The sequence below is a fragment of the Leptonotus elevatus genome, chromosome 4 (genome assembly GCF_054856555.1).
Source record: "Leptonotus elevatus isolate MCC_2025b chromosome 4, RoL_Lele_1.0, whole genome shotgun sequence".
Classification (NCBI taxonomy): Eukaryota; Metazoa; Chordata; class Actinopteri; order Syngnathiformes; family Syngnathidae; genus Leptonotus; species Leptonotus elevatus.
The window spans coordinates 23,482,835-23,497,066 of NC_141242.1; the positions used below are offsets into that span (position 1 = coordinate 23,482,835).

Consider the following 14,232-nt stretch of genomic DNA (forward strand, 5'->3'; position numbering starts at 1 on the left):
AGTCCTATGTAAGTTTTTTTTTCTATAAGCCAGGGTTCCATGCTGTAATGGTTAGAATTCTAGACTTTGAATACATTGATCCCAGTTTAAGTCTCGGTGGGACCTTAAATGTTTGTCATTTTACTGGAAAGGAATTTTTAGTTTTCAGTGCGTCGTATGCAGCCCTATGAAACTTTATGATCCTAAAAGCAGTTTATACCAGGCTTCCATGGTGTAATGTTTAGCACTCTGGACTCAGCCCTATGAAACTGTATGATCATCATTCTGTATATGACAGGGTTTCATGGTGTAATGGTTAGCATTTTGGACTCTGAATCCAGTGATCTGTGTTCAAGTCTCGCTGGGACCTCAAATATTTGGCAATATACTTGAAAGTTAAATTTACGTTTTCAGTACGTTGTATGCATTCCTATGTAACTGTTTTAACTATGAGCCAGGGTTCCATGGTGTAATGGTTAGCATTCTAGACTTTGAATCCATTGATCCCAGTTTAAGTCTCGGTGGGACTTTAAATTTTTGTCATTTTACGTGAAAGGAATTTTTAGTTTTCAGTGCATCGTATGCAGCCCTATGAAACTGTATGATCCTCATGCAGTTTATACCAGGCTTCCATGGTGTAATGGTTAGCACTCTGGACTCTTTTTGTAGTGATTCGAGTTCAAGTCTTGGTGGGACCTCTTATTTTTGTCACTTTACTGGAAAGTAATTTTTACGTTTTCAGTATGTTGTATGTAGCTTTCAGGATTTTTTATTTTTTAGTATGTTATATGCAGCCCTATGATACTGTATGATACTCATACAGTTTATGCAAGGGTTCAATGGTGTAATGGTTAGCACTCTGGACTCTGAATCCAGTGATCCGAGTTCAAGTCATATACTAAAATCCAGTGTTCCATGGTGTAATGGTTCGCACTCTGGACTCTGAATCCAGTGATCCGAGTTCAAGTCTCGGTGGGAACTCAAATGTTTTTCCTTTTACTGGAAAGGAAATTTTAGTTTTCAGTACGTTGTATGCAGCCCGAAGGAATTCTTATTTTTCAGTATGTTGTATGCAGCCCGTTGAAACTGTATGATCCTCATAGACTAAAATCCATGGTTCCATGGTGTATTGGTTAGCACTCTGGACTCTGAATCCCGTGATCCGAGTTCAAGTTTTGGTGGGACCTCATATATTTGTCAATTTACTGTAAATCAATTTTTACGTTATCACCACGTTGTATGCTGCCCTAAGGAATTTTTAGTTTTCAGTAAGTTGTATGCAGCCTTATGATACTGTATGATCCTCACACAGTTTATACCAGGTTTCCATGGTGTAATGGTTAGCACTCTGGACTCTGAATCCAGTGATCCGAGTTCAAGTCTCGGTGGTACCTCAAACATTTGTCACTTAACTGGAAAGTAATTTTTACGTTTTCAGTATGTTGTATAAAGCCCTACGAAACTGTTTCATCTATAAGACTGGGTTCCATGGTGTAATGGTTAGCACTCTGGGCTTTGAATCCAGTGATCTGAGTTCAAGTCTAGAAGGGACCTCATATGTTTGTCACTTTACTGTAAAGCAATTTTTACGTTATCACCACGTTGTATGCTGCCCTAAGGAATTTTTAGTTATCAGTATGTTCTATGCAGCCCTACGAAATTGTTTCATCATAAGCCTGGGTTCCATGGTGTAATGGTTAGCACTCTGCATTTTGAATCCAGTGATCTGAGTTCATGTTTCGGTGGGACTTAAAATGTTTTTCATTTTAGTGGAAAGGAATTTTTAGTTTTCAGTACGTTGTATGCAGCCCGAAGGAATTTTTAGTTTTCAGTATGTTGTATGCAGCCCTATGAAATTGTATGATCCTAAAGCAGTTTATACCAGGGTTCAATGGTGTAATGGTTAGCACTCTGGACTCTGAATCCAGTGATCCGAGTTCAAGTCTCGGTGGGACCTAAAACATTTGTCACTTAACTGGAAAGTAATTTTTACGTTTTCAGTATATTGTATGCCGCCCTACGAAATGGTTTCATCTATAAGCCTGGGTTCCATGGTGTACTGGTTAGCACTCTAAACTTTGAATCCAGTGATCCGAGTTCAAGTCTCGGTGGGACCTCAAATGTTTTTCATTTTACTGGAAAGGAATTTTTAGTTTTCTGTACGTTGTGTGCAGCCCGAAGGAATTTTTAGTTTTCAGTATGTTGTATGCAGCCCGTTGAAACTGTATGATCCTCATAGACTAAAATCCAGGGTTCCATGGTGTAATGGTTACCATTCTGGACTCTGAATCCAGTGATTTGAGTTCAAGTCTAGAAGGGACCTCATATGTTTGTCACTTTACTGTAAAGCAATTTTTACGTTATCACCACGTTGTATGCTGCCCTAAGGAATTTTTAGTTTTCAGTATTTTGTAAGCAGCCCTAAGAAACTGTATGATCCTCACGCTGTTTATACCAGGGTTCCATTGTGTAATGGTTAGCACTCTGGACTCTGAATCCAGTAATCCAAGTTCAAGTCTCGGTGGGTCCTCAAACATTTGTCACTTAACTGGAAAGTAATTTTTACGCTTTCAGTAAGTTCTATGCAGCCCTACGAAACTGTTTCAACATAAGCATGGGTTCCATGGTGTAATGGTTAGCAATCTGGGCTTTAAATCCAGTGATCCGAGTTCAAGTCTCGTTGGGACCTCAAATGTTTTTCATTTTACTGGAAAGGAATTTTTAGTTTTCAGTACGTTGTATGCAGCCCGAAGGAATTTTTAGTTTTCAGTATGTTGTATGCAGCCCGTTGAAACTGTATGATCCTCATAGACTAAAATCCAGGGTTCCATGGTGTATTGGTTAGCACTCTGGACTCTGAATCCCGTGATCGGAGTTCAAGTTTTGGTGGGACCTCATATATTTGTCAATTTACTGTAAATCAATTTTTACGTTATCACCACGTTGTATGCTGCCCTAAGGAATTTTTAGTTTTCAGTAAGTTGTATGCAGCCTTATGATACTGTATGATCCTCATGCAGTTTATACCAGTGTTCCATGGTGTAATGGTTAGCACTCTGTACTCTGAATCCAGTGATCCGAGTTCAAGTCTCGGTGGGACCTCAAAGATTTGTCACTTAACTGGAAAGTATTTTTTACGTTTTCAATATGTTGTATGCAGCCCTACGAAACTGTTTCATCTATAAGACTGGGTTCCATCGTGCAATGGTTAGCACTCTGGGCTTTGAATCCAGTGATCTGAGTTCAAGTCTCAGTGGGACCTCAAATGTTTTTCATTTTAGTGGAAAGGAATTTTTAGTTTTCAGTACGTTGTATGCAGCCCGAAGGAATTTTTTATTTTTCAGTACGTTGTATGCAGCCCGAAGGAATTTTTATTTTTTAGTATGTTGTATGCAGCCCGTTGAAACTGTATGATCCTCATATACTAAAATCCAGGGTTCCATGGTGTAATGGTTCGCACTCTGGACTCTGAATTCAGTGATCCGAGTTCTAGTCTTGGTGGGACCTCAAACATTTGTCACTTAACTGGAAAGTAATTTTTACATTTTCAGTATGTTGTATGCAGCCCTACGAAACTGTTTCATCTATAAGACTGGGTTCCATGTTGTAATGGTTAGCACTCTTGGCTTTGAATCCAGTGATCTGAGTTCAAGTCTTGGTGGGACCTCAAATGTTTTTCATTTTAGTGGAAAGGAATTTTTAGTTTTCAGAACGTTGTATGCAGCCCGAAGGAATTTTTAGTTTTCAGTATGTTTTATGCAGCCCTATGATACTGTATGATCCTCACACATTTTATACCAGTTTTCCATGGTTTAATGGTTAGCACTCTGAACTGTGAATCCAGTGATCCGAGTTCAAGTCTCGGTGGGACGTCAAATGTTTTTCATTTTACTGGAAAGGAATTTTTAGTTTTCAGTACGTTGTATGCAGCCCGAAGGAATTCTTATTTTTCAGTATGTTGTATGCAGCCCGTTGAAACTGTATGATCCTCATAGACTAAAATCCAGGGTTCCATGGTGTAAAGGTTAGCACTCTGGACTTTGAATCCAGTGATCAAAGTTCAAGTCTCCGTGGGACCTCATATATTTGTCACTTTACTGTAAAGCAATTTTTACGTTATCACCACGTTGTATGCTGCCCGAAGGAATTTTTAGTTTTCAGTATGTTGTATGCAGCCCTATGAAACTGTATGATTCTCACACAAGTTATTCCAGGGTTCCATGGTGTAATGGTTAGCACTCTGGACTCTGAATCCAGTGATCCGAATTCAAGTCTCGGTGGGACCTCAAACCTTTGTCACTTTCCTGGAAAGTAATTTTTACGTGTTCAGTATGTTATATGCAGCCCTACGAAACGGTTTCATCTATAATCCTGGGTTCCATGGTGTAATGGTTAGCACTCTGGAATTTGAATCCGGTGATCTGAATTCAAGTCTCAGTCGGACCTCAAATGTTTTTCATTTTACTGGAAAGGAATTTTTAGTTTTCAGTACGTTGTATGCAGCCCGAAGGAATTCTTATTTTTCAGTATGTTGTATGCAGCCCGTTGAAACTGTATGATCCTCATAGACTAAAATCCAGGGTTCCATGGTGTATTGGTTAGACCTCTGGACTCTGAATCCTGTGATCCGAGGTCAAGTTTTGGTGGGACCTCATATATTTGTCACTTTACTGTAAAGCAATTTTTACGTTATCACAACGTTGTATGCTGCCCTAAGGAATTTTTAGTTTTCAGTATGTTGTATGCAGCCCTACGAAACTGTTTTATCATAAGCCTGGGTTACATGGTGTAATGGTTAGCATTCTGGACTTTGAATCCAGTGATCTGAGTTCAAGTTTCGTTGGGACCTCAAATGTTTTTCATTTTACTGGAAAGGAATTTTTAGTTTTCAGTACGTTGTATGCAGCCCGAAGGAATTTTTAGTTTTCAGTATGATGTATGCAGCCCGTTGAAACTGTATGATCCTCATATACTAAAATCCAGGGTTCCATGGTGTAATGGTTCGCACTCTGGACTCTGAATCCCTTGATCGGAGTTCAAGTTTTGGTGGGACCTCATATATTTGTCACTTTACTGTAAATCAATTTTTACGTTATCACCACGTTGTATGCTGCCCTATGGAATTTTTAGTTTTCAGTAAATTGTATGCAGCCCTATGACACTGTATGATCCTCACACAGTTCTTACCAGGGTTTCATGGTGTAATGGTTAGCACTCTGGACTTTGAATCCAGTGATCCGAGTTCAAGTCTCGATGGGTCCTCAAATGTTTTTCATTTTACTGGAAAGGAATTTTTTGTTTTCAGTACGTTGTATGCAGCCCGATGAAACTGTATGATCCTCATAGATTAAATTTCAGGGTTCCATGGTGTAATGGTTAGAACTCAAGACTTTGAATCCAGTGATCCGAGTTCAAGTCTCGGTGGGACCTCAAATGTTTTTATTTTACTGGAAAGGAATTTTTTGTTTTCAGTACGTTGTGTGCAGCCCGAAGGAATTTTTTGTTTTCAGTATGTTGTATGCAGCCCTATGATACTGTCTGATCCTCACGCAGTTTATACCAGGGTTCCATGGTTTAATGGTTAGCACTCAAGACTCTGAATCCAGTGATCCGAGTTCAAGTCTCAGTGGGACCTCAAACATTTGTCACTTAACTGGAAAGTGATTTTTACGTTTTCAGTATGTTGTATGCAGCCCTACGAAACTGTTTAATCTATAAGACTGGGTTCCATGGTGTAATGGTTAGCACTCTGGGCTTTGAATCCAGTGATCTTAGTTCAAGTCTCGGTGGGACTTAAAATGTTTTTCATTTTAGTGGAAAGGAATTTTTAGTTTTCACTACGTTGTATGCAGCCCGAAGGAATTTTTAGTTTTCAGTATGTTGTATGCAGCCCTATGAAACTGTATGATCCTCAAGCAGTTTATACCAGGGTTCAATGGTGTAATGGTTTGCACTCTGGACTCTGAATCCAGTGATCTGAGTTCAAGTATCGGTGGGACCTAAAACATTTGTCAATTAACTGGAAAGTAATTTTTACGTTTTCAGTATATTGTATGCCGCCCTACGAAACGGTTTCATCTATAAGCCTTGGTTTCAATGTGTACTGGTTAGCACACTGGACTTTGAATCCAGTGATCAGAGTTCAAGGCTCGGTGGGACCTCAAATGTTTTTCATTTTACTGGAAAGGAATTTTTAGTTTTCAGTACGTTGTATGCAGCCCGAAGGAATTTTTAGTTTTCAGTATGTTGTATGCAGCCCGTTGAAACTGTATGATCCTCATAGACTAAAATCCAGGGTTCCATGGTGTAACGGTTAGCACTCTGGAATCTGAATCCAGTGATCCGAGCTCAAGTCTCGGTGAGACCTCAAACATTTGAAACATTACTGGAAAGTAATTTTTACGTTTTCAGAATGTTGTATGCAGCCCTACGAAACGGTTTCAATTATTATCCTTGGCTCCATGGTGTAATGGTTAGCACTCTGGACTTTGAATCCAGTGATCCGAGTTCAAGTCTCATTGGAACCTCGAATGTTTTTCATTTTACTGGAAAATAATTTTTAGTTTTCAGTACGTTGTATGCAGCCCGAAGGAATTTTTAGTTTTCAGTATGTTGTATAAAGCCCGTTGAAACTGTATGATCCTCACATACTAAAATCCAGGTTTCAATGGTGTAATGGTTAACACTCTGGACTCTGAATTCTGTGATCCGAGTTCAAGTCTCGGTGGGACCTGAAATATTTTTCATTTTACTGGAAAGGAATTTTTAGTTTTCAGTGCGTCGTATGCAGCCCTATGAAACTTTATGATCCTAAAAGCAGTTTATACCAGGCTTCCATGGTGTAATGCTTAGCACTCTGGACTCAGCCCTATGAAACTGTATGATCATCATTCTGTATGTGACAGGGTTTCATGGTGTAATGGTTAGAATTTTGGACTCTGAATCCAGTGATCCGAGTTCAAGTCTCGGTGGGACCTCATATATTTGTCACTTTACTGTAAAGCAATTTTTACGTTATCACCACGTTGTATGCTGACCTAAGGAATTTTTAGTTTTCAGTATGTTGTATGCAGCCCTATGAAACTGTAGGATCCTCACACAGTTTATAATAGGGTTCCATGGTGTAATGGTTAGCACTCAAGACTTTGAATCCAGTGATCTGAGTTCAAGTCTTGGTGGGACCTCAAATGTTTTTATTTTACTGGAAAGGAATTTTTTGTTTTCAGTACGTTGTGTGCAGCCCGAAGGAATTTTTTGTTTTCAGTATGTTGTATGCAGCCCTATGATACTGTCTGATCCTCACGCAGTTTATACCAGGGTTCCATGGTTTAATGGTTAGCACTCAAGACTCTGAATCCAGTGATCCGAGTTCAAGTCTCAGTGGGACCTCAAACATTTGTCACTTAACTGGAAAGTGATTTTTACGTTTTCAGTATGTTGTATGCAGCCCTACGAAACTGTTTCATCTATAAGCCTGGGTTCCATGGTGTAATGGTTAGCACTCTGGACTTTGAATCCCGTGATCCGAGTTCAAGTCTCGATGGGACCTCAAATGTTTTTCATTTAACTGGAAAGGAATTTTTAGTTTTCAGTACGTTGTATGCAACCCTATGAAACTGTATGATCCTCACACAACTTATACCAGGGTTCCATGGTGTAATGGTTAGCACTCTGGACTCTGAATCCAGTGATCCGAGTTCAAGTCTCGGTGGGACCTCAAACATTTGTCACTTTGCTGTAAAGTAATTTTACGTGTTCAGTATGTTATATGCAGCCCTACGAAACGGTTTAATCTATAAGACTGGGTTCCATGGTGTAATGGTTAGCACTCTGGATTTTGAATCCAGTGATCCAAGTTCAAGTCTCAGTGGGACCTCAGATGTTTTTCATTTTACTGGAAAGTAATTTTTAGTTTTCAGTACGTTGTGTGCAGCCCGAAGGAATTTTTAGTTTTCAGTATGTTGTATGCAGCCCTACGAAACGGTTTCCTTTATAATCATGGGCTCCATGGTGTAATGGTTAGCACTCTGGATTTTGAATCCAGTGATCCGAGTTCAAGTCTCGGTGGGACTTCAAACATTTGTAACTTTACTGGAAAGTAATTTTTACGTTTTCAGAATGTTGTATGCAGCCCTACGAAACGGTTTCAATTATTATCCTGGGCTCCATGGTGTAATGGTTAGCACTCTGGACTTAGAATCCAGTGATCCGAGTTCAAGTCTCGTTGGGACCTCGAATGTTTTTCATTTTACTGGAAAATAATTTTTAGTTTTCAGTACGTTGCATGCAGCCCGAAAGAATTTTTAGTTTTCAGTATTTTGTATAAAGCCCGTTGAAACTGTATGATCCTCATATACTAAAATCCAGGGTTCCATGGTGTAATGTTTAGCACTCTGGACTCTGAATCCAGTTATCCGAGTTCAAGTCTCGGTGGGACCTCAAATGTTTTTCATTTTACTGGAAAGGAATTTTTAGTTTTCAGTATGTTGTATGCAGCCCGAAGGAATTCTTATTTTTCAGTATGTTGTATGCAGCCCGTTGAAACTGTATTATCCTCATAGACTAAAATCCAGGGTTCCATGGTGTATTGATTAGACCTCTGGACTCTGAATCCTGTGATCTGAGTTCAAGTTTTGGTGGGACCTCATATATTTGTCACTTTACTGTAAAGCAATTTTTACGTTATCACCACGTTGTATGCTGCCCTAAGGAATTTTTAGTTTTCAGTATGTTGTATGCAGCCCTACAAAACTGTTTTATCATAAGCCTGGGTTCCATGGTGTAATGGTTAGCATTCTGGACTTTGAATCCAGTGATCCAAGTTCAAGTCTCGTTGGGACCTCAAATGTGTTTCATTTTACTGGAAAGGAATTTTTAGTTTTCAGTAAGTTGTATGCAGCCCTATGATACTGTATGATCCTCATGCAGTTTTTACCAGGGTTTCATGGTGTAATGGTTAGCACTCTGGACTTTGAATCCAGTGATCCGAGTTCAAGTCTCGATAGGTCCTTAAATGTTTTTCATTTTACTGGAAAGGAATTTTTTGTTTTCAGTACGTTGTATGCAGCCCGATGAAACTGTATGATCCTCATAAATTAAATTTCAGGGTTCCATGGTATAATGGTTAGCACTCTGAACTCTAAATCCAGTGATCTGAGTTCAAGTCTCAGTGGGACCTCATATATTTGTCACTTTCCTGTAAAGTAATTTTACGTGTTCAGTATGTTATTTGCAGCCCTACGAAACGGTTTCATCTATAAGCCTGGTTTCCATGGTGTAATGGTTAGCACTCTGGACTTTCAATCCAGTGATCCAAGTTCAAGTCTCAGTGGGACCTCAGATGTTTTTCATTTTACTGGAAAGGAATTTTTAGTTTTCAGTACGTTGTGTGCAGCCCGAAGGAATTTTTAGTTTTCAGTATGTTGTATGCAGCCCTATGATACTGTCTTATCCTCATGCAGTTTATACCAGGGTTCCATGGTGTAATGGTTAGCACTCTGGACTCTCAATCTAGTGGTCCGAGTTCAAGTCTCGGTGGGACCTCAAACATTTGTCACTTTCCTGTGAAGTAATTTTTACGTGTTCAGTATGTTATATGCAGCCCTACGAAACGGTTTCAACTATAAGCCTGGGTTCCATGGTGTAATGGTTAGCACTCTGGACTTTGAATCCAGTGATCCGAGTTCAAGTCTCGGTGGGACCTCAAATGTTTTTCATTTTACTGGAAAGGAATTTTTAGTTTTCAGTACGTTGTGTGCAGCCCGAAGGAATTTTTAGTTTTCAGTATGTTGTATGCAGCCCTATGATACTGTCTAATCCGCACGCAGCTTTTAACAGGGTTCCGTGGTGTAATGGTTAGCACTCTGGACTCTGAATCCAGTGATCTGAGTTCAAGTCTCGGTGGGACCTAAAACATTTGTCACTTAACTGGAAAGTAATTTTTACGTTTTCAGTATATTGTATGCCACCCTACGAAACGGTTTCATCTATAATCCTGGGTTCCATGGTGTACTGGTTAGCACTCTGGACTTTGAATCCAGTGATCAGAGTTCAAGGCTTGGTGGGACCTCAAATGTTTTTCATTTTACTGGAAAGGAATTTTTAGTTTTCAGTACATTGTATGCAGCCCGAAGGAATTCTTAGTTTTCTTTATACTGTATGCAGCCCGTTGAAACTGTATGATCCTCAAAGACTAAAATCCAGGGTTCCATGGTGTAATGGTTAGCACTCTGGACTCTGAATCCAATGATCCGAGTTCAAGTCTCGGTGGGACCTCCTATATTTGTCACTTTACTGTAAAGCAATTTTTACGTTATCACCACGTTGTATGCTGACCTAAGGAATTTTTAGTTTTCAGTATGTTGTATGCAGCCCTAAGAAAGTGTATGATCCTCACGCAGTTTATACCAGGGTTCCATGGTGTAATGGTTAGCACTCTGGACTCTGAATCCAGTGATCTGAGTTCAAGTCTCGGTGGGACCTCAAACATTTGTCCCTTAACTGGAAAGTATTTTTTACGTTTTCAGTATGTTGTATGCAGCCCTACGAAACTGTTTCATCATAAGCTTGGGTTCCATGGTGTAATGGTTAGCACTCTGGACTTTGAATCCAGTGATCCGAGTTCAAGTCTCGGTGGGACCTCAAATGTTTTTCATTTTACTGGAAAGGAATTTTTAGTTTTCAGTACGTTGTATGCAGCCCGAAGGAATTCTTATTTTTCAGTATGTTGTATGCAGCCCGATGAAACTGTATGATCCTCATAGACTTAAATCCAGGTTTCCATGGTTTATTGGTTAGCACTCTGGACTTTGAATCCCATGATCTGAGTTCAAGTCTTGATGGGACCTCAAATGTTTTTCATTTTACTGGAAAGGAATTTTTAGTTTTCAGTCCGTTGTGTGCAGCCCGAAGGAATTTTTAGTTTTCAGTATGTTGTATGCAGCCCGTTAAAACTGTATGATCCTCATAGACTAAAATCCAGGGTTCCATGGTGTAATGGCTAGCACTCTGGACTCTGAATCCAGTGATCCGAGTTGAAGTCTCGGTGGCACCTCATATATTTGTCACTTTACTCTAAAGCAATTTTTACTTTATCAGCACGTTGTCTGCAGCCCTAAGGATTTTTTAGTTTTCAGTATGTTGTATGCAGCCCTATGATACTGTATGATCCTCACGCAGTTTATACCAGTGTTCCATGGTTTAATGGTTAGCACTCTGAACCCTGAATCCAGTGATCCGAGTTCAAGTCTCGGTGGGACCTCAAATGTTTTTAATTTTACTGGAAAGGAATTTTTAGTTTTCAGTACGTTGTTTGCAGCCCGAAGGAATTTTTAGTTTTCAGTATGTTGTATGCAGCCTGTTAAAACTGTATGATCCTCATAGACTGAAATACAGGGTTCCATGGTGTATTGGTTAGCACTCTGGACTTTGAATACCGTGGTCCGAGTTCAAGTCTCGATCGGAACTCAAATGTTTTTCATTTTACTGGAAAGGAATTTTTAGTTTTCAGTACGTTGTGTGCAGCCCGAAGGAATTTTTTTGTTTTCAGTATGTTGTATGCAGCCCGTTAAAACTGTATGATCCTCATAGACTAAAATCCAGGGTTCCATGTTGTAACGGTTAGCACTCTGGACTCTGAATCCAGTGATCCGAGTTCAAGTCTCGGTGGGACCTCATATATTTGTCACTTTACTGTAAAGCAATTTTTACGTTATCACCACGTTGTATGCTGCCCGAAGGATTTTTTAGTTTTCAGTATGTTGTATGCAGCCCTATGAAACTGTATGATCCTCACACACCTTATACCAAGGTTCCATGGTGTAATGGTTAGCACAATGGACTCTGAATCCAGTGATCCGAGTACAGGTCTCGGTGGGACCTCAAACATTTGTCACTTTCCTGTAAATTAATTTTTACGTGTTCAGTATGTTATATGCAGCCCTACTAAACGGTTTCATCTATAAGCCCGGGTTCCATGGTGTAATGGTTAGCACTCTGGACTTTGAATCTAGTGATCTGAGTTCAAGCCTCGGTGGGACCTCAAATGTTTTTCATTTTACTGGAAAGGAATTTTTAGTTTTCAGTACGTTGTGTGCAGCCCGAAGGAATTTTTAGTTTTCAGTACGTTGTATGCAGCCCGAAGGAATTCTTAGTTTTCATTATGCTGTTTGCAGCTCGTTTAAACTGTATGATCCTCATAGACTGAAATCCAGGGTTCCATGGTGTAATGGTTAGCACTCTGGACTTTGAATCCCGTGGTCTGAGTTCAAGTCTCGATGGGACCTCAAATGTTTTTCATTTTACTGGAAAGGAATTTTTAGTTTTCAGTACGTTGTGTGCAGCCCGAAGGAATTTTTAGTTTTCAGTATGTTGTATGCAGCCCGAAGAAACTGTATGATCCTCATAGATTATAGTCCAGGGTTCCATGGTGTATTGGTTAGCACTCTGGACTTTGAATCCCGTGGTCCGAGTTCAAGTCTTGATGGGACCTCAAATGTTTTTCATTTTACTGGAAAGGAATTTTTAGTTTTCAGTACGTTGTGTGCAGCCCGAAGGAATTTTTAGTTTTCAGTATGTTGTATGCAGCCCTAAGAAACTGTATGATCCTCACGCAGTTTATACCAGGGTTCCATAGTGTAATGGTTAGCACTCTGGACTTTGAATCCCGTGGTCCGAGTTCAAGTCTCGATGGGACCTCAAATGTTTTTCATTTTACTGGAAAGGAATTTTTAGTTTTCAGTACGTTGTGTGCAGCCCGATGGAATTTTTAGTTTTCAGTATGTTGTATGCAGCCCTAAGAAACTGTATGATCCTCACGCAGTTTGTACCAGGGTTCCATAGTGTAATGGTTAGCACTCTGGACTCTGAATCCAGTGATCCGAGTATAAGTCTTGGTGGGACCTCAAACATTTGTCACTTAACTGGAAAGTAATTTTTACGTTTTCAGTATGTTATATGCAGCCCTACGAAACGGTTTCATCATAAGCCTGGGTTCCATGGTGTATGGTTAGCACTCTGAACTTTGAATCCAGTGATCCGAGTTCAAGTCTCGGTGGGACCTCAAATGTTTTTTATTTTACTGGAAAGGAATTTATAGTTTTCAGTACGTTGTATGCAGCCCGAAGGAATTCTTATTTTTCAGTATGTTGTATGCAGCCCGATGAAATTGTATGATCCTCATAGACTATAGTCCAGGTTTCCATGGTGTATTGGTTAGCACTCTGGACTTTGAATCCTGTGATCCAAGTTCAAGTCTCAATGGGATCTCAGATGTTTTTCATTTTACTGGAAAGGAATTTTTAGTTTTCAGTACGTTGTGTGCAGCCCGAAGGAATTTTTAGTTTTCAGTATGTTGTATGCAGCCCGTTAAAATTGTATGATCATCATAGACTAAAATCCAGGGTTCCATGGTGTAATGGTTAGCACTCTGGAGTCTGAATCCAGTGATCCGAGTTGAAGTCTCGGTGGGACCTCATATATTTGTCACTTTACTCTAAAGCAATTTTTACGTTATCACCACGTTGTCTGCTGCCCTAAGGAATTTTTAGTTTTCAGTATGTTGTATGCAGCCCGTTAAAACTGTATGATTCTCATAGACTAAAATCCAGGGTTCCATGGTGTAATGGTTAGAACTCTGGACTCTGAATCCAGTGATCTGACTTCAAGTCTCGGTGGGACCTCAAACATTTGTCACTTTGCTGTAAAGCAATTTTTACGTGTTCAGTATGTTATATGCAGCCCTACGAAACAGTTTCATGTATAAGCCTGGGTTCCATGGTGTAATGGTTAGCACTCTGGACTTTGAATCCAGTGATCCGAGTTCAAGTCTCGGTGGGACCTCAAATGTTTTTCATTTTACTGGAAAGGAATTTTTAGTTTTCAGTACGTTGTGTGCAGCCCGAAGGAATTTTTAGTTTTCAGTATGTTGTATGCAGCCCTATGATACTGTCTGATCCGCAAGCAGTTTATAACAGGGTTCCATGGTGTAATGGTTAGCACTCTGGACTCTGAATCCAGTGATCTGAGTTCAAGTCTCGGTGGGACCTCATATATTTGTCACTTTACTGTAAAGCAATTTTTACGTTATCACCACGTTGTATGCTGCCCGAAGGAATTTTTAGTTTTCAGTATGTTGTTTGCAGCCCTATGAAACTGTATGATCCTCACGCAGTTTATAGCAGGGTTCCATGGTGTAATGGTTAGCACTCTGGACTCTGAATCCAGTGATCCGAGTTCAAGTCTCGGTGGGATCTA

The 14,232-nt window shown here is 39.8% G+C and overlaps 21 non-coding genes across 21 annotated transcripts; all 21 read left to right on the top strand.

Annotated features, from left to right (window-relative positions):
• The first annotated feature begins 1,864 nt into the window (after nucleotides 1-1,864).
• trnaq-cug (transfer RNA glutamine (anticodon CUG)) lies at nucleotides 1,865-1,936 on the top strand. The gene has a single exon. It is a non-coding gene; the product is annotated as a tRNA-Gln (tRNA).
• A 1,233-nt stretch (nucleotides 1,937-3,169) lies between these two features.
• Nucleotides 3,170-3,241, top strand: trnaq-uug (transfer RNA glutamine (anticodon UUG)). Its single transcript has one exon. It is a non-coding gene; the product is annotated as a tRNA-Gln (tRNA).
• Nucleotides 3,242-4,193: 952 nt separating this feature from the next.
• trnaq-cug (transfer RNA glutamine (anticodon CUG)) lies at nucleotides 4,194-4,265 on the top strand. Its single transcript has one exon. It is a non-coding gene; the product is annotated as a tRNA-Gln (tRNA).
• Nucleotides 4,266-5,169: 904 nt separating this feature from the next.
• trnaq-uug (transfer RNA glutamine (anticodon UUG)) lies at nucleotides 5,170-5,241 on the top strand. The gene has a single exon. It is a non-coding gene; the product is annotated as a tRNA-Gln (tRNA).
• Nucleotides 5,242-7,456: 2,215 nt separating this feature from the next.
• On the top strand, nucleotides 7,457-7,528 carry trnaq-uug (transfer RNA glutamine (anticodon UUG)). The gene has a single exon. It is a non-coding gene; the product is annotated as a tRNA-Gln (tRNA).
• A 96-nt stretch (nucleotides 7,529-7,624) lies between these two features.
• trnaq-cug (transfer RNA glutamine (anticodon CUG)) lies at nucleotides 7,625-7,696 on the top strand. Its single transcript has one exon. It is a non-coding gene; the product is annotated as a tRNA-Gln (tRNA).
• Nucleotides 7,697-7,980: 284 nt separating this feature from the next.
• trnaq-uug (transfer RNA glutamine (anticodon UUG)) lies at nucleotides 7,981-8,052 on the top strand. Its single transcript has one exon. It is a non-coding gene; the product is annotated as a tRNA-Gln (tRNA).
• An 88-nt stretch (nucleotides 8,053-8,140) lies between these two features.
• On the top strand, nucleotides 8,141-8,212 carry trnal-uag (transfer RNA leucine (anticodon UAG)). The gene has a single exon. It is a non-coding gene; the product is annotated as a tRNA-Leu (tRNA).
• A 1,238-nt stretch (nucleotides 8,213-9,450) lies between these two features.
• trnae-cuc (transfer RNA glutamic acid (anticodon CUC)) lies at nucleotides 9,451-9,522 on the top strand. Its single transcript has one exon. It is a non-coding gene; the product is annotated as a tRNA-Glu (tRNA).
• Nucleotides 9,523-9,610: 88 nt separating this feature from the next.
• Nucleotides 9,611-9,682, top strand: trnaq-uug (transfer RNA glutamine (anticodon UUG)). Its single transcript has one exon. It is a non-coding gene; the product is annotated as a tRNA-Gln (tRNA).
• Nucleotides 9,683-9,816: 134 nt separating this feature from the next.
• Nucleotides 9,817-9,888, top strand: trnaq-cug (transfer RNA glutamine (anticodon CUG)). The gene has a single exon. It is a non-coding gene; the product is annotated as a tRNA-Gln (tRNA).
• Nucleotides 9,889-10,182: 294 nt separating this feature from the next.
• trnaq-cug (transfer RNA glutamine (anticodon CUG)) lies at nucleotides 10,183-10,254 on the top strand. The gene has a single exon. It is a non-coding gene; the product is annotated as a tRNA-Gln (tRNA).
• Nucleotides 10,255-10,389: 135 nt separating this feature from the next.
• Nucleotides 10,390-10,461, top strand: trnaq-cug (transfer RNA glutamine (anticodon CUG)). The gene has a single exon. It is a non-coding gene; the product is annotated as a tRNA-Gln (tRNA).
• Nucleotides 10,462-10,548: 87 nt separating this feature from the next.
• On the top strand, nucleotides 10,549-10,620 carry trnaq-uug (transfer RNA glutamine (anticodon UUG)). Its single transcript has one exon. It is a non-coding gene; the product is annotated as a tRNA-Gln (tRNA).
• A 960-nt stretch (nucleotides 10,621-11,580) lies between these two features.
• Nucleotides 11,581-11,652, top strand: trnaq-cug (transfer RNA glutamine (anticodon CUG)). The gene has a single exon. It is a non-coding gene; the product is annotated as a tRNA-Gln (tRNA).
• A 295-nt stretch (nucleotides 11,653-11,947) lies between these two features.
• On the top strand, nucleotides 11,948-12,019 carry trnaq-uug (transfer RNA glutamine (anticodon UUG)). Its single transcript has one exon. It is a non-coding gene; the product is annotated as a tRNA-Gln (tRNA).
• Nucleotides 12,020-12,191: 172 nt separating this feature from the next.
• trnaq-uug (transfer RNA glutamine (anticodon UUG)) lies at nucleotides 12,192-12,263 on the top strand. Its single transcript has one exon. It is a non-coding gene; the product is annotated as a tRNA-Gln (tRNA).
• A 340-nt stretch (nucleotides 12,264-12,603) lies between these two features.
• trnaq-uug (transfer RNA glutamine (anticodon UUG)) lies at nucleotides 12,604-12,675 on the top strand. Its single transcript has one exon. It is a non-coding gene; the product is annotated as a tRNA-Gln (tRNA).
• A 1,071-nt stretch (nucleotides 12,676-13,746) lies between these two features.
• trnaq-uug (transfer RNA glutamine (anticodon UUG)) lies at nucleotides 13,747-13,818 on the top strand. Its single transcript has one exon. It is a non-coding gene; the product is annotated as a tRNA-Gln (tRNA).
• A 134-nt stretch (nucleotides 13,819-13,952) lies between these two features.
• Nucleotides 13,953-14,024, top strand: trnaq-cug (transfer RNA glutamine (anticodon CUG)). The gene has a single exon. It is a non-coding gene; the product is annotated as a tRNA-Gln (tRNA).
• A 135-nt stretch (nucleotides 14,025-14,159) lies between these two features.
• Nucleotides 14,160-14,231, top strand: trnaq-cug (transfer RNA glutamine (anticodon CUG)). Its single transcript has one exon. It is a non-coding gene; the product is annotated as a tRNA-Gln (tRNA).
• The last annotated feature ends 1 nt before the right edge of the window (nucleotide 14,232 follows it).